Source organism: Odocoileus virginianus, unplaced genomic scaffold (assembly GCF_023699985.2).
Source record: "Odocoileus virginianus isolate 20LAN1187 ecotype Illinois unplaced genomic scaffold, Ovbor_1.2 Unplaced_Contig_4, whole genome shotgun sequence".
In the NCBI taxonomy this organism is placed as follows: domain Eukaryota; kingdom Metazoa; phylum Chordata; class Mammalia; order Artiodactyla; family Cervidae; genus Odocoileus; species Odocoileus virginianus.
This window is the reverse complement of record NW_027224321.1, coordinates 1,230,859-1,251,832: the sequence shown is the minus strand read 5'-3', so window position 1 is coordinate 1,251,832 and position 20,974 is coordinate 1,230,859. Positions and strand designations below refer to the sequence as shown.

At 44.4% G+C, this 20,974-nt stretch overlaps 1 pseudogene; it reads right to left on the bottom strand.

The window, feature by feature from the left end:
* Window positions 1–9,550: 9,550 nt before the first annotated feature.
* LOC110140426 (putative monooxygenase p33MONOX pseudogene) lies at window positions 9,551–10,634 on the bottom strand (annotated as a pseudogene).
* Between the last annotated feature and the right edge of the window lie 10,340 nt (window positions 10,635–20,974).

Here is a 20,974-nt window from a genome sequence, read left to right as displayed (position 1 = left end):
GCAGGCAGGTGAGGATAGAGCAAAGATGGAAAAAATACATAAATAAAAAGGGGAAATCTGAACAATCAAGGAAGGTTCAGAATGGGGATAGATTTATGACCCGAGCAAAGAGAGCTTGTGACGATTCATCCTAGCACTGGTTTTCCACCATGGACAAACTCCACGTTTCACTCCACGGGTCTCTCTTCTGCCTAGTTACCTTCTGGCCACTTTCTCTGAATCTCGGTTCTAATCCTGAGAAATAGGGACTCTGACTCAGTCTAAAATCGAACTTGTCTTCTTAGGTTACATGTGTTCAATCTGACCTAGCCAGCTCTGGCCTGGGGCGGTGGGGGGGTGGGTGTCACATGGCACCAAGATGCCCCCCTGGCTTCTATCATAATGGGGTGAGGACAAGGCCAGTTCCAATAGGAGGGTCAGGGCAGGGCTGGCATGCCAGCACATCCTTGTGTGTGCTAGATTGCTTAATTCATGTGTGCCTGTGCAAACTCACATCAGGTCATGAGAACTGATTGAAATTTCCAGGAATTATGTAAGCCAGTTGTTAAACACAGCCATGATTAAAAATTAAATTGTAAAAAATTTTCAGTAAAACAAAAAATACTAATTACTTTACTACATTTTGCTATTATCTATGACTCAACTGAAGCTCCAAAACTTCCATCACTTGATGCAAACAGTCGACTCATTGGAAAAGACCTAGATGCTGGGAAAGTTTGAAGGCAGGAGGAGAAGAGGACGACAGAGGATGAGATGGTTAGATGGCATCACCAAATCAATGGACATGAGTTTGAGCATGCTCTGGGAGATGGTGAAGGACAGGGAAGCCTGGGATGCTGCAGCCCATTGGGTTGCAAAGAGTCAGACATGACTAAGGGACTGAACACACATTTCTACAGCCACCGTGAATAGCCCAAGAACACTGAGGAAATTTCTTCCAATATTTAATAAAAGTACTGTCTGATTGAGCAAAAGTGACTCACATCATTGGCAAAAAAGTTTCAACACACAACTTCATTGCTTTATTTTTGTCTTTTTAAATTAACTTTTAATTTTTATACAATTTTTAAAGGTTATAGTTCATTTACAGTTATTACAAAATATTGGCTACATTCCCCATGTTGTACAATGCATCCGTGAGCCTCTCTTACACCCAGTAGTTTGTACCTCTTAATTCTTCACCCCTATGCTCTTAACATTGGTGAATATGCTTCTTTTTTGTTATATTCACTAGTTTGTTGTGTTTTGTATATTCCGTAAGTGAGTGGTATCATTTAGCATCCAAGTTTACCCATGTTGTTGCAAATGACAAAATTTTATTCTTTATGGCTAAGTAGTATTCCATTGTGTGCATAAGTATATATACACACAATGGAATACCACATCAAGGAAAATCTCAAATAACGTTTGTCTCACAACTACATTCATTTATCACCGGAAACCATAGGTTGGCTGTGAATACAAGAGTTCACCAAAAATCAAGCAAGTATTGTGTCAGAGTCAATTGGCTATATAGAATCGACAACAAAGATATTGTATATCTTAAAATTTGTAAATTGTGTTACACATTCTTTATATCAGTAAGGTTTATAATAACCACATACACATGTATGTAAATATGCATATTCTCTTTTGGGGGTGACAACAGTCAGATCAGATTAGGGCTGACCCTAATGATCTTATTTTTAACATAATTGCCTCCTAAAAGACCCTTTCTCTACAAACAGAATTTGAGGAACCGAGGATTAGGACTTCAACATGTAGGTTCTAGGGAGGTGGAATTCAACCCATAGAAATGTGAGTTCCTGAAAAATTTATATTTTTGCTTTGGGTGCATTTTTTTCTAGTGAAGTTGGACATTGGTTCATGTTTGTATAGTCCTATATTTTATTGCATTTTCTCTCCCATGAAATGTGTTTCTATCTTTATTCCCAGCTACTCTTGAGTTGTTGATCTTTTCCAAATTGATTTGTTGGAGCTATTTTAAACATATATTCTATATCCTGCTCCATTCCCTGCATGCGAGCTGCAAATATCTCCCTGCAGTCTGTTCCAGATGTCATACAGGTATAGCTAAATGAGTTTCCCCCATCTTTATTGAGGTATAATTGAGAAATACAAATTGTATAGGATTAAAGTATGTCACTTGATGTTTTCATATTTGTATGCATGATGAAATGATCACCACAGTCCAGCTGATTAACAAATCCACCACCTCACACAGTTATGAATTTCGTGTGTGTTTGTGGGGAGAACACTTAATATCTATTAGTAAATTTCAAGAATACAATCCCTTACTGTTAACTGCAGTCACCATGGTGTCCGGGGCTTAGTTACCTTGCATAACTAAAAGCGTGGACCCCTTGACAAACATCTCCCCACTTTCCCAACCCCTAAGCAGCCACCGTTCTACTCTCTGCCCCTATGAGTTTGACTGTTTTTATTTATTTGTGTTTGGCTGTGCTGGGTCTTCGTTGCTGTGCACGGGCTTTCTCTAGTTGCGGCAAGCAGGGGCTACTCCTCATTGTGGTGCGTGGGCTTCTCACTGCAGGGGTCTTCTCTTGTGGAGCACAGGCTCTGGGTGCGCGGGCGTCAGTAGTTGCAGCGCTCAGACTCAGTAGTTGTGGCCCGTGGCCTTAGTTGCTCCGTGGCTTGTGGAATCCCCCCAGACCAGGGATCAACCCTGTGTCCCATGCATTGACAGGCTGATTCTCATCCACTGTGCCACCAGGGAAATCCAAGTTTGACTATTATTATTAGATTTTGCACAAAAGCAAGATCATGTCAACGAATTTTTATGAAGTAACTACAATCACATGATAAGCACCATGTCAGGAAGCAGAGGGCTTCCTGGTGCCAGGGCCCCCTTTGTGGATCCCCTGATTTGCTATTCTCTTCTTTTCCCCCAAAGATAAATGCTATCCTGATTTACAATATGAACTGATTAAGTGTGGCTATTTTTGGATTTCATATAAATGAAATCATATACTATGCCTTTTTTGTGTGTCTGACTTCTTTTAATCAACAATCTGTGTCTGAGAATCATTTGTCTTGATTCATATAGATTAGTTTGTTTTCATTGTTGTATACTAGTTCATTGTACTGTTATACCGCAATTTATCCATTTTGATCTTGGTGGACATTTGGCTTGTTACCAGTCTGTGACAATTACAAATAATGCTTCTGTGGAGCTTCTTGACTAGATACACATGTATATGTTTTGTTGAGTATAAATCTAGAAGCAAAATTGCTACATATGTTTACTATTGTTAATATAGCACATAAATTTTCAAAATGGTGGTAGAATCGATACCTCTTGCCAGCAATAAATGAAGGTTTCTATCACTTTACATCTTGCTATATCTAGTTTTGGGTTGGGATGGTTCCCTGGAGGAAGGCATGGCAACCCACTCCAGTATTCGTGCCTGGAGAATCCCATGAGAGAACAGCCTGGTGGGCTGCTGTCCCTGGGGTGACAGAGTCGGGCACAACCAAAGCGACTCAGCAAGCATGTCTAGTTTAGTCAGTGTCTTTAATTTTACCCATTCTGCTGGGTGTCCACTGATACATCATTGTGGTTTTAATCATACTTCCCTGATGACTAACGGGGATAAAAACCTATTTGTGTTTATTGGTCACTTGGATAGTTTCTTTTGTGAAGTGCTTATTGAAAGTCTTGCTATTTGTTATTAATTTGTGAGAATATCATGTATTTTCTGGATATAAGCTCTTTGTCATTTATACATGTGTTGCCAATATTTTATCTCACTCTATGATTTGCCTTCTAAATCTCATGATGATGTCTTTGATTGAGCAGAAGTTCCTAATTATAACACAGTATGTCAACAGTTTATCAGTCTTTTCCTTTATGATTATTGCTTTTTTGGGTTCTGTTTAATAAATTTGCAATCTCAAGATCATGAAGATAATCTGTGTTTTCTTCTAGAAGTTTTACTCCTTACCTTTCACATTTAGAATTATACTCCTTGAGACTGAAGTTATGGGGTAGTAATGGAGGAGATTCATTATGCTCCAAATGAGTATGTAGCTGGCCCAGCACAATTTAGTGGAAAGACCACCATTTTCCTATTGATCTGCAGTGCCATTTTTGCCATGTATCAAGTGTCTTTTTATGTGTGAGTCTGCTTTTGGACTCTATTTGGTTCCATTGTTCCATCTATATTCATCTGTATTTGGCCCAACACCAGTTAGCAGAGTTTATCCTTCAACTTTGTCCTTAATTTTCAGCATTATTTTGCCTTTTCCTGGCCTTTTCTATTAACATATGTATTTAAGGATGTACTTGTCATGGACATGTACACACTGCTATGTTTAAAATAGATAACCAACAAGGCATCTATTGTAGAGCACAGGCGACAACGCTCAATGTTATGTGGCAGCCTGGATGGGAGGGGAGTTTTGGGGAGAATGGATACATGTGTATGTATGGCTGAGTCCCTTCACTGTTCACCTGAAACTATCACAACATTGCTTGTTAATCGGCTATACCCCAATGCAAAATAAAACGTTTAACTAATGAAAAGAATATATTTGTCAATTCAAACACACACATTGCTCCCCTACACACACCCCTTGTTAGATTTTGTAGTGGGTAAAATGGTATTGAATGTATAGAACAACTTGGAATAAACCAATATCACTGTAATATGGAGACTTTCAATACACAAGCATGGTATATCTCTTCATTTATTTAGTTTTCATTAAATTTTTCTCATTAATATTTACCAGTTTTCCTTATAAAGACCTTGCATATCTTTGATAGGATCCATTCCTAGGTATTTGATAATTTTTGATATTACTAAAATGTTCTAAAATTTAATTTTCTACTTGACTTGATGATATAAAGAAATAAAATTGGTTTTTAAATACTGACCTTTTTTCCAGTGACTTTGATGAATTTGCTTATTAGTTCTAATATTTAATCTAGCTTTCCTTATGGACATCATGTTGTCAGCAAATAATTGCAGTTTTATATCTTCCTTTCCAATCCTCATGTCATTTTGTTACCTTGATTTGTTGCACAGAACCTCCACTAATGTTTGGAAGAGGAGTGAGCAGGCATCTTTGTCTTGTTTCTGGTCCAGAGGAAACAATTCAACAACTCACATTTAACCACCAAGTTTAAACAGGTTTTTTGTATTTCTTTTATTTTTTTTTCTTAATTTATCACATTGAGGAGGATCATTTTACTGTCAGGTTGATGTTAACTTCTAACATGAATGAATCTTGAATTTTGTGAAATGTTTCTGCAGCATCCAGTCCATTTATCAAATGGTTATGCATTTGTATTCTGTGTATGTGATGTATAAAAATGCTACTGAAGGTTGATCTTGTAACTGAAAGCTTGGAGAATGATCTTTCTTAGCTCTAATACTTTGTTTGAGGAATCCATTTAGTTTTTCTGGGTAGATAATTTTTTAATCTGTAAATGATAATTTTAAAAACTGCTTTCTCCTTAATTCTTATCTTTACTTTTTCTCCTTTGCTATTGGAACCTCTGCCAGTATCTTCAACAGTATCTGTATAATGGACATTCTCGTCTTGTTACCAATCTTGAAAGGAGTGTGTCTAAAGTTTCTCCATCAGGATTATAAGACTGACTGCAAGTTATCGAGTTATGAAAATTCATTTCTTCTTCCAGTTTGCTAATAACTTTTTGATTTATAAATTGGTATTGAGCATTACTAAATATTTTTCTCTATCAGTTGAGATGTCCCATGCTTTTTTCTTCCTTATTCTGTAACTGTTCTATGTTATTATCTGAAGCTAAGACTGCAAATATATTGCACTACTGAGAATGGCAGTCTGTTTCTTCAATAATTTGGCTTCCCTGGTTGGCTCAGATGGCAAAGAATCCACCTGCAATGCGGGAGACCTGGGTTCGATCCCTGGGTTGGGAAGAACCCCTAAAGAAGGTAACGGCTGCTCACTCTAGTATTTTTGGTCTGGAGAATTCCATGGACAGAGGAGCCTGGCAGACTACAGTCCATGGGGTTGCAAAGAGTTGGACACAACTGAGTGACTTTCACTTTCTTTTCACTTCCTTCAATAATGAATCCAAGATGGCAGAGTAAAAGGATGTGTGCTCATCTTCTCCTGCAAGAACTCCAAAATTGCAACTAGCTGCTGAACAACCATCTGCAGGAAAATGTTGGATCCCACCAAAAAAGATACCTCACATCCAAGGGCAAAGCCACAAGATGGTAGGAGGGGCAAAATAGTGTTTAAAATCAAAACCCATACCTGCCGGAGATGCTTGGAGGACTCAAATAAAATCTTGTGTGCAACCAGGATGCAGAGACCCCCAGAGACTGAGCCAGACCTGCCTTTGAGTGTTTGAGTGTCTCCTGCAGAGGCACGGGTCAGCAGTGGCCTGCCATGGGGACAGGGGCTCTGGCTGCAGCAGACCTGAGACACGCAGTGTGTGGCATCGGCCCTCTTGGAGGAGGTTGCCATTAGCGCCACCATAGAACCACTGAGCAGACAACCCAAAAACTGCAGAACTATTATACCAAAGAAACCCTCACACTGTTAGGGAAGTTCTAGGACCCACAGGAGATTTCCCAACCTGGGGATCTGGCAAAGGGACTGAAACCCCCAGGGAATTTGACTTTGAAGGCCAGTGGGATTTGATTACAGAACTTCCACAGGACTGGAGAAACAGACTCTTGGAGGGCACAAACAAAACCTTGTGTGCACCAGGACCCAGGAGAAAGGAGCAGTGACCCCACAAGAGACTGAGCCAGACTTGCCTGTGTGTGTACAGGAGTCTCTGGCAGAGGCGTGGGTTGACAGAGGCCTGCTGTGGGGTCAGTCCAGTTCAGTTCGCTCAGTTGTGTCTGACTCTTTGTGACCCCGTGAATCACAGCATGCCAGGCCTCCCTGTCTATCACCAACTCCCGGAGTTTACTCAAATTCATGCCCATCAAGTCGGTGATGCCATCCAACCATCTCATCCTCTGTCACCCCCTTCTCCTCCTGCCTCCAATCCCTCCCAGAATCAGGGTCTTTTCCAATGAGTCAACTCTTCACATGAGGTGGCCAAAGTATTGGAGTTTCAGCTTCAGCATCAGTCCTTCCAATGAACACCCAGGACTTATTTCCTTTAGGATGGACTGGTTGGATCTCCTTGCAGTCCAAGGGACTCTCAAGAGTCTTCTCCAACACCACAGTTCAAAAGCATCAATTCTTCAGTGCTCAGCTTTCTTCACAGTCCAACTCTCACATCCATACATGACCATTGGAAAAACCATAGCCTTGACAGACGGACCTTTGTTGGCAAAGTAATGTCTCTGCTTTTTAATATGCTATCTAGGTTGGTCATAACTTTCCTTCCAAGGAGTAAGCGTCTTTTAATTTCATGGCTGCAGTCACCATCTGCAGTGATTTTGGAGCCCCCCAAAATAAAGTCTGACACTGTTTCCACTGTCTCCCCATCTATTTCCCATGAGGTGATGGGACCAGATGCCATGATCTTAGTTTTCTGAATGTTAAGCTTTAAGCCAACTTTTTCACTCCTCTTTCATTTTCATCAAGAGGCTTTTTAGTTTCTCTTCACTTTCTGCTATAAGGGTGGTGTCATCTGCATATCTGAGGTTATTGATATTTCTCCCAGCAATCTTGATTCCAGCTTGTGCTTCTTCCAGCCTAGCATTTCTCATGATGTACTCTGCATATAAGTTAAATAAGCAGGGTGACAATATACAGCCTTGATGTACTCCTTTTCCTATTTGGAACCAGTCTGTTGTTCCATGTCCAGTTCTAACTGTTGCTTCCTGACCTGCATACAGGTTTCTCAAGAGGCAGGTCAGGTGGTCTGGTATTCCCATCTCTTCCTTCATGAATTTTCCACAGTTTGTTGTGATCCACACAGTCAAAGGCTTTGGCATAGTCAATAAAGCAGAAATAGATGTTTTTCTGGAACTCTCTTGCTTTTTTGATGATCCAGCAGATGTTGGCAATTTGATCTCTGGTTCCTCTGCCTTTTCTAAAACCAACTTGAACATCTGGAAGTTCTCGGTTCACGTATTGCTGAAGCCTGGCTTGGAGAATTTTGAGCATTACTTTACTAGCGTGTGAGATGAGTGCAATTGTGTGGTAGTTTGAGCATTCTTTGGGATTGCCTTTCTTAGGGATTGGAATGAAAACTGACCTTTTCCAGTTCTGTGGCCACTGCTGAGTTTTCCAAATTTGCTGGCATATTGAGTGCAGCACTTTCACAACATCATCTTTCAAGATTTGAAATAGCTCAACTGGAATTCCATCACACCCACTAGCTTTGTTCACAGTGATGCTTCTTAAGGCCCATTTGACTTCACATTCCAGGATGTCTGGCTCTAGGTGAGTGATCACACCATTGTGATTATCTGGGTTGTGAAGATCTTTTTTGTACAGTTCTTCTGTGTATTCTTGCCACCTCTTCTTAATATCTTCTGCTTCTTTTAGGTCCATACCATTTCTGTCCTTTATTGAGCCCATCTTTGCATGAAGTGTTCCCTTGGTATCTCTAATTTTCTTTTTTTTTTTTTTTTTGAGAAAGTAGTAAGGATTTTTATTGTCAAAACAAGTAAGAGATACAAGCATAACAGAAGACACAAATAAATTAATTCTGATCATTTGAGACTCCAGGGTGCCTCTGGGGGAAGGTCAGCTCAAGCTCCTTGAGTAGACACAGTAACGTCCAAAGCAAAAGACAGCAGGAATGGGAGGCAGCGTTGAAGACAGTGGTTGTACATGTACACAGTGAAGAGAAGTGAAAAAGTGGCTTCCCCAGTTCCTTTCCTCAGTGAGGTACATGTTTACAAAGTATGAGGCTCATTTGAGGGGAAAATGATTGCATACAGAAATATTTTAATTCTTCCACCTCCCAGGAAAAAAATTTTCAAGCCTTAGCCTGAACAAGAAAATCAAAATAGAGTGACACTAGTTTCATATGAACCTCAAGACTATATCCAAACCGCAGTTGCCACCTCTTTTTTAAAAAAGTTTAACATCCATTTATCTATAGCAAGCCAGTAGACTATATTTTCTCCTTAGGAAGTTTTCAACCAAATGGAAGTTAAATTAATCTCACTTTAAAGTGCAACAAAGGATATGTTAAGACTAGTGTTTGTTCTGTGACACACAGAAGAGAAGCACCCCTCCCGCAGCATGGGCCCCAGAGGTCCCAGAGGAAGGGCTGGCTGCGGGACTCAGGGGCCCGTGAGGTCCCCCAGAACGCGAGGAGGCTGGTGCCAGCACAAACGGGGGGTCCCTGCCCGGCTGGCTCCAAGCTGCACCCACATCTCCAGCGGGTCTAGGGTTCCCTAACAGCAGACTGGAGCACCCAGCGCCAGCACAGCCATGAGGGCCGAAGCCGCCTGCACTCGTCGGCGGACGTCCCTACGCCGTGGTCTGTCCATGCGCATCTGGACAGTGCTGAAGGAATCCCAAAGCCTTGGTTTTGGAACATCGCAGACAGTCACCTGGTAAGCGGTGGCCCAAGTTCTAGGAAGGTCCCCATACGTTACTGCTCAAGTTTAATCTAAAGCTAGAGCAGTACAAAAATGGCTTTTCCACACAAGGATAAGCTTTGCACTAATGTTTCGCAAAAACCAATTATGTCTCTACCTAGCCTCAGTTTGATTTTCACAAAGACAAAACTTTTCCTATGTCATAGCCACGGTAAAGGGAGCTGGGCTCGACACCCTCAATGCAGCGTCCCTGGGACAGAAAGCTCTAGAAGCCAGTGGGTGTGAGAACATTCAGGTTGCGGGGCTTGAGGCTGTGGGCCCGCGGCAGCTGTCTCGTCCCGTCCATCGCTGGGATGTCCATCTTGGGCGGCTCGGACGCTGCTGGCTCCTCCGCCCTTCGGGCGGCTTGTGCGCGCATCACTTCCATTGGAGAAGGCTTCTGAGCTCCTCGGTAGGCTTGGATGGCAAAGCCTCCTGACTCAGACTTCTGGAGCGATCTTGGTCCAAAGAGGCTCCATTTATCGGTCGAGCTTCTGTCTTTATCCCCGCTTCCAGAATCCATGGTGCTAAGACTGGGGCCAGGTAAGGCTGTGGAAGAACCAGAAGTGAACCAGCCTCTGGTCTTCTGCTTAGGAGAGGCCTGGGGACTGCTGCTCGGGGTGGACTGCGTGGAGGCTGGCTGCCTCTCCTCTCTTGCTGTCTCTCCACTCTGGAGCTTTAGTTTGTGGAGTGCTTCTGCCACTCGAAGGTACTTGGTCTCCTCAGTGGTGAGGCCCTTGTGAGGGGTGTAGCCAGCATCTCGCAGCCCTGCCTGTTGCTCAAAACGCTGAATGTTCTCCTGGGTCTGTTTTGTGATCAAAGAGCTCATGATGACGTGGGTAGCTTTGGCCTTCACCACAGGGGCCTTCTCACTGTCGCTGGCCGACGGCGGGGCCGGGGCACGCGGGGAGACGCCGGGCTCTCCCTCCTCCACCTTGGCGAGGTGCTGATACTTGCGCTCTGGAATCACTGGCTTCCAGGGGATGCTGCCCATGTCCGATGGAGGAGGAGTCATGGGCGTAGGGTCCTCGAGGGCATCATCATAGCTGAATGCCCGGCGGTACATCCCCATGGGCAGGGACATTTTGCCTAGAGGCCCACTAGGCTCAAGAGCAGAGAGGTGATGTGACGATTATGCCGACAGACAGGTATCAATGAGGAACATTGTCCAGCTGCTGCAAATTAGCAAAACTGCTCAGGAAGAGTCCATCTAATTTTCTTGAAGAGATCTCTAGTCTTTCCCATTCTGTTGTTTTCCTCTATTTCTTTGCATTGATCGCTGAGGAAGGCTTTCTTATCTCTCCTTGCTATTCTTTGGAACTCTGCATTCAAATGGGAATATCTTTCTTTTGTTCTCCTTTGCTTTTAGCTTCTCTTCATTTCACAGCTATTTGTAAGTCCTCCTCAGACAACCATTTTGCCTTTTTGCATTTCTTTTCCATGGGGATGGTCTTGATCCCTGTCTCCTGTACAATGTCACGAACCTCTGTCCATAGTTCATCAGGCTCTCTGTCTATCAGATCTAGTCCCTTAAATCTATTTCTCACTTCCACTGTATATTCATAAGGGATTTGATTTAGGTCATACCTGAATGGTCTAGTGGTTATCCCTACCTTCTTCAGTTTAAGTCTGAATTTGGCAATAAGGAGTTCATGATCCGAGCCACAGTCAGCTCCCGGTCTTGTTTTTGCTGACTGTAAAGAGCTTCTCCATCTTTGGTTGCAAGAATATAATCAATCTGACTTTGGTGTTGACCATCTGGCACGGACACTGAATTCAACAGTGTGGGCATAAGTCCTTTTGAAGGAGGTTGCCATTGCCACTATTACCACTACTGTAGTTTGGCATCAGGCCAAACTAGAGGGGGGGAAATGCAACTCTGCCCATCAACAGAAAATTGGATTAAAGATTTACTGAGCATGGTGCCACCCATCAGAACAAGATCCAGGTTCCCCCACAGTCAGTCTCTTTTATAAGGAAGCTTCCACAAGTCTCTTACCCTTATCCATCAGAGGGCAGACAGAATGAAAACCACAGTCACAGAAAACTAACCCAACTGATCACATGGATCATAGCCTTGATTAACTCAATGAAACCATGAGCTATACTGTGTAGGCCATCCAGGACAGATGGGTCATGGTGGAGAGTTTTGACAAAATGTGGTCCATTGGAGAAGGGAATGGCAAACCATTTCAGTATTCTTGCCTTGACAACCCCATGACCAAATTCACTGCAGATGATGACTGAAGCCATGAAGTTAAAAGACACTTGCTTCTTGAAACAAAAGCCATGACCAACCTAGACAGCATATTTAAAAGCAGAGACATTACTTTGCCAAAAAAAGTCCACCTCGTAAAAGCTATGGTTTTTCCAGTAGTCACATATGGATGTAAGAGTTCAACTATAAAGAAAGGTGAGTGCCAAAGATGCTTTTGAACTGTGGTGTTGGAGAAGACTCTTGAGAGTCCCTTGGACTGCAAGGAGATCAAACCAGTTAATCTTAAAGGAAATCAGTCCTGAATATTCATTGGAAAGACTGATGCTGAAGCTGAAACTCCAATACTTTGGCCACCTGATGTGAAGAACTGATTCATTGGAAAAGACCCTGATGCTGAGAAAGATTGAAGGCGGGAGGAGAAGGGGACGACAGAGGATGAGATGGTTGGATGGCATCACTGAACTCGATGGACATGAGTTTCAGCAAGTTCCAGTAGTTGGTGATGGACAGGGAAGCCTGGGGTACTGCAGTCCATGGGATCACAAAGAGAACTGATTGACTGAACTGCACTGAACTTCTTCAGTAAAGACATAGATGTGTGATTTGAATAAGTGAACCAAACTGTTTTTATTTTTTTTCCATGGTTGCAGCATTAAACTTGTGTTCAGAAGAGGGCTCTTTCAGATTATAGTCCAGGATTATAGGTTCCTGAAGTCAGCTTTTGTGTTAATTTTTAGTTTATCTGAACCAGCTCTGTGAATGATTTCACATAACTGCGTTTGTGTCTCCTTGGGCGTTGGCCTCCGACCTCAAACTGAGCTCATTGGGGTGGAAGATGCTGGCACTCTTCAGCCATGAGGACGTTCACGTGGCCTCCTCTCTTCACAGCAGCTCAGACCACAGCTGAGATGCTGGCTGGGAGAACTGGGCAGCCACCAGAAGCTATCCCAGTAGAAGCCAGAAGTAAGTTTGTGGCTTCTGAGATGTTTTAAATCTTCTACGAGACTAAATGCAATCTATTGCATAATAAGAAAAAGGCACTCTTAGGCTCTCTGCTTAGTTTTTAGTAGACAAATGCCATTTCTTGCTGTCATTTGTCTTTTTTCTTTTGGTCTCTTCTCAAAGCCAAGTGTGTAATTTTGGGGATGTCATTATATTTAACTCTGCCCCCCCCCCCCCACTTTGAGTTACCTTTGTTGCCAAGTCTCATAAATACTGAGATGCACTATTAACATAAACTGAAGGCTGACGGGTCACCCCATTTGTCTCTCAGAAATGAGCATATTTTGTGACCGTGGGAACAGCCTGTTCTCTGGAGAGGTGTCTTTCACTTCCGGTGGTGGGGGATCGGTCTCTGTCTCAGTTATAAAAGAAAGGCTCTCCTCTCTCCCTAGTTCCCACGTTTGGCAGGAAGCCTTCCTCTGTCACATTTGTTCCTGCTGAGGTTTCTGTGGTTTTTTTCAAAGAGAGCAGAAACGTTCAGCCAGCCTGGTTTCCTCTCTTTCTGAAGGCCCACTATTATCTGCTCGGGGACTGGCATATTGTAAAATCTGCCTCTGAAAAGTGTCTGTGTTGTAAAATGTTTCCATCCACATCTGGAAATAACCTGCTGTAACATCCGCTGTCGGACCCTGCGAAGAGTGGCTGTCGGTCCTGTCGGCGTGATTTCTGTGCTGCTTCTCACCACCCACGGGCGTGCAGACAGCCTCTGTGGTGGACTGAGGGGGTCCTGCCGAGGGCCGTGGCCTGTTGAGAAGCCCCCCTACGTGGGACAAGAGCGGGGTGTTGGCTGCATTCATTCCTCTAACTCATTGTGAACCTGGGCACACCCTTCCATTTTTCAGGCCTTTGACTCCATCCATAACCGGAAATATGACTGGATGATCTCCAAGGCTGCCTGCAGCTCTAACTCTGCAATTTCATTTCTTCTCCTCACTGTTGCTTTTATTTCTTGGAGATACACCGAACTGTAGAGGAAGCGCGCTCACTTTACTGAGTCCCCATGACAAACAGGTGCCTGCTGTCATTTCCAAGGCTCTGGGAGATGGATCTGAATCGCAGCGGTGGGTCACATCTAAACCTATCTCTCCAGAGGCCATTTTGATAAGGTCCCCAGAAACTCCATGAGCACGTTCTTCAGTTTGGCAGAATAGCTTTCTGAGGTGCAGAGGGTGGTTTTTCCTCCCTTGCATCTCCTTAGTCACCCTGCCCGTTCAGGCTGAAGGCGGCTGTGGATGTATCTGCACCTGCCACCGGTCTGGGAGGGCCCCTGACTCCTGTTTCCATCGCTTTGGTAGAGATGGAAGTTGAGGGTAGGTATCACTGACGACATGGAATGACACCGTGTACCTTCAGGGAAGCGCAGACCGAGGACTGCCCGGGGTGATTCTAAGAGACGGGGGAGCGATCGAGGTCCTCAGGCTCTGCTTGCTGGCCAGAAGGGGGAGGTTGTCTCTATGTCGGTGACCTGCACGTGACTGACTTCAGAGCGAGGGCAGGTAAGGGAAGCTGAGCTTGAGGGTCCAGGGAGGACATAATGAGGATGGCGGGTAGGACCTGCCCTTTACCCTGTGCTCTGGTCTTCCAACCCCCACCCCTTGTGTGACCCTGTGCTATTACTTTTAGGAAATAAAAGTGGGTTTTGTCATTTATTTATTTTTTATGGAAGTATAGGTGATTTAAAATATTTCAGGTTAAATATTTAAAATATTTAAAATGTTTCAGGAATACAGCAAAATGAATCATATAGTTACATATATGACTATGTATGGCATAGTCACATGTATACATATGCATGGTTATGGATGCATATGTATTGTTGTTGTTGTTTAGTGGCTAAGTCTTTTTGACTCTTTTGCGACCCCACAGACTGTAGCCCGCCAGGCTCCTCTGTCCCTGGGACTTCCCAGGCAAGAACACTGGAGTGGGTTTCCATTTCCTTCTCCAGGAGATCTTCCCGACCCAGGGATTGAACTCACATCTCCTACATTGGCAGGTGGATTGTTCACCACTGAGCCGCCAGGGAAGTCCATACATGTGCGTGCATGCCTGATAAGTCACTTAGGCGTGTCTGACTCTGTGACCCACCAGGCTCCTCTGTTCACGGGATTCTCTAGGCAAGCATATTGGAGTGGATTGTGATGCCCTCTTCCAGGGGATCTTTCTGACCTAGGGATTGAACCAGCATCTCTTTCATCTCCTCTGTTGGCAAGCGGATTCTTTACCACTAGCGCTACCTGGAAAGTCCATACTATACATGTGCATAGTTATATACATATTCTTTTTTAGATTCTTTTCCCATACAGGTTATTACAAGATATTGAATACAGTTCCCTGTGCTATACAGTAGGTCCTTGTTGTTTATCTATTGCATATATAGAGTGTGTATGTTAATCCCAGTCTCCTAATTTATCCCTCCCCCGCCCTTTCTCCTTTGGTGGCCATAAATTTGTTTCCTATGTCTGTGAGTCTGGTTCTGGTTTGTAAATAAGTTCCTTTGTATCTTTTTTCCCCCCTATATTCCACCTTTAAGTGATATCATATGGTATTTGTCTTTCTCTGTCTGGCTTAAATGTGATTTTTCTGAAGATGGGGCCCGCAATCTGTTTCTGCCACAGTAGTTCCCAGCATCCCAGGAAGGTTATCCCATATTTAGTGAAGTCTGTGGAGAGTTCTGAGGTCAGTAGATGCAGAGACAGTTAGGGGAGTGTGTGAGCCACAGGGCTTGCAGTGAAGTCTGGGGGACCAGGGGATCAGGGGGCAGGAGGAGACACCCAGGTAGGTAGGGGAAGAGGGGAAACTCAGCGCCCTTGCAGGAGGTGGGTTAGGACGGTAGAACCCAGAGGTGTCCTGATGGGGACATGAGCTGCTTTCAGGGGCTCCTGCAAGTTTCCTGTGGCCCAAGAGCCTGGAAGAAGCCCCCAGTGTGAGCAAGACCAGGCAGATGGAGAGACTGCTAGTGCGAGAAGGGGGCCATGGTCTCAGCTGCAGTTTATTTGACGCTGGTGTTTAGACAGATGGCTGAGCATGTGGGTAGAGTGTGGACCCTGGCGCCAGCCTGACTTTCCCCAAACAGCTCCTCCATCTCACCAGGGGCTGGTCACTTACCTTGCCTGGAGCTCAGCTTTCTCACTTCTGCAAAGTGATAATGATTCCCAGTCATGACAATTAATTGTGTTGACCAGTCTGGGCCATGGTGCCCAGAAGTTTGGTCAAACACTGTCCTAGGTGTTTCTGTGGGGGTGTTTTTTTTTGGATGAAGTTTGCATTTCTGTTGGTGGGTTTGGAATAAAGCAGGTGATCTTCCAGCACGTGTGTGGGCCGCACCTGAGCAGTTGAAGACCTCAAAGACTGATTTCTCCCAAGCAAGAGGGAGCTGCCAGCAGGTGGCTTTTGGTTTGAACTGCAACTCTTCCCCGAGTCAGCCTGACGGAGCTACCCCCTCAGACTGTAGACTCACTCAGCCTCCACAATCGCATGAGCCAATCAGAAGAAATCTCTTTGTGTGTATACATGCACAAACACATTCTGTTGGTCCTGTTGACCCAGAGAACCCTGCCTACCGCGGTAGTACTGCTCACACCTACAGCATTGTGAGCTCTATCGGGGATGCTCTGGTGAAGAGCAGAATGATATAGACTGAGGGTTGCCAGGGGCTGGGGAACAGTTGCTAAATGGGCACAGAGTTTCCTTTCAGGGTGATGAAAATGTTTCGAAACTAGAGATGGTGCTGCACATTGCGAATGTATGAAATGTCACTGAATTGTTCACTTCTAAATGGTTAATTTAACTAGAGCTATCCTATGACCCTGCAATCCCACTCCTGGGCATATACCCAGAGAAACACATTGTCTGAAAGGATACACGCATCTCAATGACATCTCAGCACTGTTTACAATAGCCAAGATCTGGAACCAACCTAAATGTCCTTCAACAGAGGGATGGATAAGGAAGATGTGGTACATAGACACAATGGAATATTACTTAGCCATTAAAAAGAATAAAATAATGCCATTTGCAGCAACACAAATGGATGTTGAGACAGTCATAATGAATGAGGTAAGTCAGAGAAAGAGAAATATTTCTCTTGATATATGATATGATAGCTCTTATGTATGATAGCTCTTATGTATAAAATCTAGAAAGAAATGATACAAATGAACTTATTTATAAAACAGAAATAGACTCACAGACTTAGAGAACAAACTTATGGTGACCTGGGGGGGGGGGGGGGTAGTGGGAGAAGGGTGGGGGGAAGGGATAGTTAGGGAGTTTGGGATGGATGTGTACACACTGCTATATTTAAAATGGATAACCAACAAGGACCTACTGAATAGCACAGGGAACTCTGCTCAATGTCATGTGGCAGCCTGGGTGGGAGGAGAGTTTGGGGGAGAAGGGATACATGTATCTGGATGACTGACCTCCTCTGAGCTGCCCACCTGAAACTATCACAACACTGTTACTTGGCTACACTCCAACATAAAATAAAAAGTTAAAAAATAAAAACACTGAGACCAAAAAAAAAAAAGGTTAATTTTAAGTTATGTTAATTTCACCCCAACACAAATAAAAAATACTCAGTGTTCTGGGGAAAACAAAAAATGGTTTAGTTTAGAAAAGCCAAAACCCTAGCCAAGTTTGGTGTATGTCAGAAAAAAAATCGTCCTTGTGTTAGCACTTGTCGTGGTTCAATTGCGTCCCCGGCAAAGATGTCTAAGTCCCAGCCCCCAGTACCTGTGGATGTGACCTTATTTGGAAATGTTATTCTGTGATGATCACACTAAGATGAGGACATTAGGAGGCCCCGGTGGTGTCTGGTGTCCTCAGAAAATGGGGACATGTGGACCCAGAGACAGATGTGTGCGAAGGGAAGGTGGCGTGAAGACATGCGGAGGAGACATCTACAAGCCTAAGACAGCTGAGGCCTCAAGGAGCTGGGACAGGGGCCCGGAGCAGGCTGCTCCTCAGCTTTCAGTAGGAACCAACCTGCCAACCCTGCCATCTTGGCCTCTGGCCTCCGGACAGGGAGGAGGCACATTTCTCTTGTTAAGCCTCCCAGGTGCTTTGTTAGGGCGGCCCCAGGACTGGTGCCCTCTTTAAGAAAAAAAAAATTGTTGAAGTGTAGTTAATTTGCAATGTCATTTTTAATTTCTGCTGTATAGCAAAGTGAGTCAGTTACACACAGGCATATCCCTTTTCCTATTCTTTTCCGTTATGGTTTACAACACGATATTAATACAGTCCCCTGGGCTGTCCAGCTGGACCTTGCCGTTTAGCCATCCTGTATGTAACAGCTTGCATCCGTTCATCCCAACCTCTCAGGCCTTGCCTCCCCTTCTTACCCCTCCTCTGGGAACCACAAGTCTGTTCTCTACGCCTGTGAGCCCGTTTCTATTTTGTAGATAAGTTCACTTGTGTTGTATTTTTACATCCCACAGATAAGTGATATTTGGGCTTCACTGGTGGTGCAGTGGTAAAGAATTCACTTGCAGTATAGGTGATGCAGGCTCAATCCCTGGGTTGGGAAGATCCCCTGGAGAAGGAAATGGCAACCCACTCCAGTATTCTTGCCTGGGGAATCCCATGGATGGAGGAGCCTGGAGGGCTACAGTCCATGGGGTCACAAAAGAGTCGGACATGATTTAGTGACTAAACAACAACATAAGTGATATCATATGGGATTTGCATTTCTCTTTCTGACTTGTTTTGCTTAGCATGATAATCTCTAAGACCGTCCATGTTGCTGCAAATGGCATTATTTCATTCTCTTTAATGGCTGAGTAATATTCCTTTCTGGTGATCTCAATGCCTATGTTGGCTGCCTTGCAAGACCTAATGCTCCCAACAGACTCCACTTCCAGGAGGATAGAAAAATAAGGGATCTTCTGCCTCTGTGGTGGGCTGCATGTGGAGACCTGCTGCTGGCCAGAAGGATGTCAAAGCTGGTGGGAGACCATTTTCATAATTAAGTTATGTAAAATGGTGGCTTCTGTTCTGGGAGCAGACTGTCCCCTTTTCCTGCCTGCACACCTGGATGGAGCCAGTAGTCCTGTTGGGGGGCAGTGAGGACTGTGTCCTCCCAACAGCTGGGGAGCCAGCTGTCCACCCTCCATGATCAACACCTCCTTGACACCTTGACGTCTGCCTGTGGGAAACCCTGAAGAGAGGCTGTAGCAAAGCTGTGTTCAAACTTCTGACCCACAGAAACCACGAGATGGTGTGCTTAAGCTACTAAGTTTTGATGTAACTTGTTACACAGCAATAGATAGCGAATACACACTCCTGATAGAGTATCGATTTTCCTGAGCATGTTTGGCGCTAGTCGTATAGAACCCTCCTGCCAATGCAGGAGATGCAAGAGACTCGGGTTTGATCCCTGGGTTGGGAAGATCCTCTGGAGACACAGCGGTGTCCTCAGTGAGAAAAAGACACTGAGGTACAAAACTCATAAAAGAAGCAGAAAATAGTAGAATGAGAAGGAATCGAAGCTCCTCTAGCTCCACTTCACCATGGAGTAAAGAGACAGAAAACCAGAGAAAATGGACTTTTCCTGTGTCCAAGCTGGCAAGGAGCCATGTTGGCATAAAATGTCAGGTTTCTGGATTCTTGTCCGGTCTAGTTTTAGTTGCTAACTAAGAATATAAGAAGCCTTTGTCAGGGCAAGGTCCAGATTCAGAATGCCTATGGGGAGCGGAGGGGGGCGGTGTGGGGTGGTGAGTTAGGCAGTGGTGCAATCAGAATGAAGGCTGGTAGTAGAAAACTTGTCCTGGACTTGGTTTGCTTATTCTTTCAGATGGAAGAACATTATCAACCATATCAAAGAATGAAGCCATCACTCACACCCACGTTTCCTCGACAGGCTGCTTGCTCAAGGAAATGGAGCTCAGAGAATCATGTTCAACCACCCAAAGACCCATCACTGCCGTGGCAGCTGTTTTTCCATCCATGAGTTCTGTAGCTTCGTTTGTTTTATGGCTTTTATTGAACGTTCCTATGGTTTTCCACAAAAAATCAACTCAAAACGGATTTTGTGTCCTTTTGGCTGAGATCCTAACGTGTTGTATGGACAGATTATCGGTGAGAAGTAGAAGAAGGGACTAAACACGGATGACTGAACTCTCTCCTTAGTTCAGTTCAGTCGCTCAGTCGTGTCTGACTCTTTGCGACCCCATGGACTGGAGCACGCCAGGCCTCCCTGTCCATCACCAAGGATGCTAATAATAGAAACTGAATATTAAATATTAAACAAACGTGCAATACCTGTGGACTTTGATCTTAGAGATCTTTTCATTAAAAAGCCTTTAGTTCACTTTTGGCTTTTAACTGTGGTGGCGCTAGTGGTAAAGAACTCACCTGCCAGTGGAGGAGCAGTAAGAGATGTGGTTTGATCCCTGGGTCGGGAAGGTCCCCTGGAGGAGGGCACAGCAGCCCACTCCAGTATTCCTGCCTGGAGCATCCCATGGACAGAGGAGCCTGGCGGGATACGGTCCATAGCGTCAGAAAGTCAGACACGACTAAGGCGACTTAACAGGCCTGAAGGGTTGCTCTGAACAGGCTTCGTATTGTTGAAAGGGTTTTGAGATGTGGCAACTCGGCCAGCCTGTGAAGCCAGTTCATACCACCTCCACACTACTGCCATAATGAAAATGCCTTCAAGCCTCACCTACCCATTCATTCATTTGTTCATTCAAAACCTGCTTACCAAGTAGAGAAGATGGATGCTGTGGTGCACACAATCAGACAAGCTTTCTGGCCTCATGAGCTTCTGGTTCGGTTGGAAAGATAGACATTAATAATCAAGCCACACTAGGGTATGCTCTTGGGGAAGGCCTCACTCAGAGTGGCTAATTTATGCAGAGACTAGTGCTTGGACTGTACCCTGGTGGGTGGGAAGGAATTAGACAGGCAGACTGCAAAAGGACGAATGCTCTCGGCAGAGGGGGGAGCAGGTGCAAAGTCTTTGTGGGCGGAGAGAAGGGAGTAAGCCAGTGAGGCTGCCATGTAGTGAACAAGACAGTACAGTGGCTCTGCGACTTCCTGACGGGGTGGCTGCGGGTGAGTCATTCCCCCTTCCCAGGGTCCGCTTCCCCGTCTGTAAAATGGGAACAGCAACGCTATCTACCTTACAGGGATGCTGGGAGGGTGGAAGGGGTTACTATGGCAGCACTTAGACAGAATTTACGGGCATTTAATGAAATACTCTCATTGACCTTTCCATCTACTAATATTACACACAAGTTAA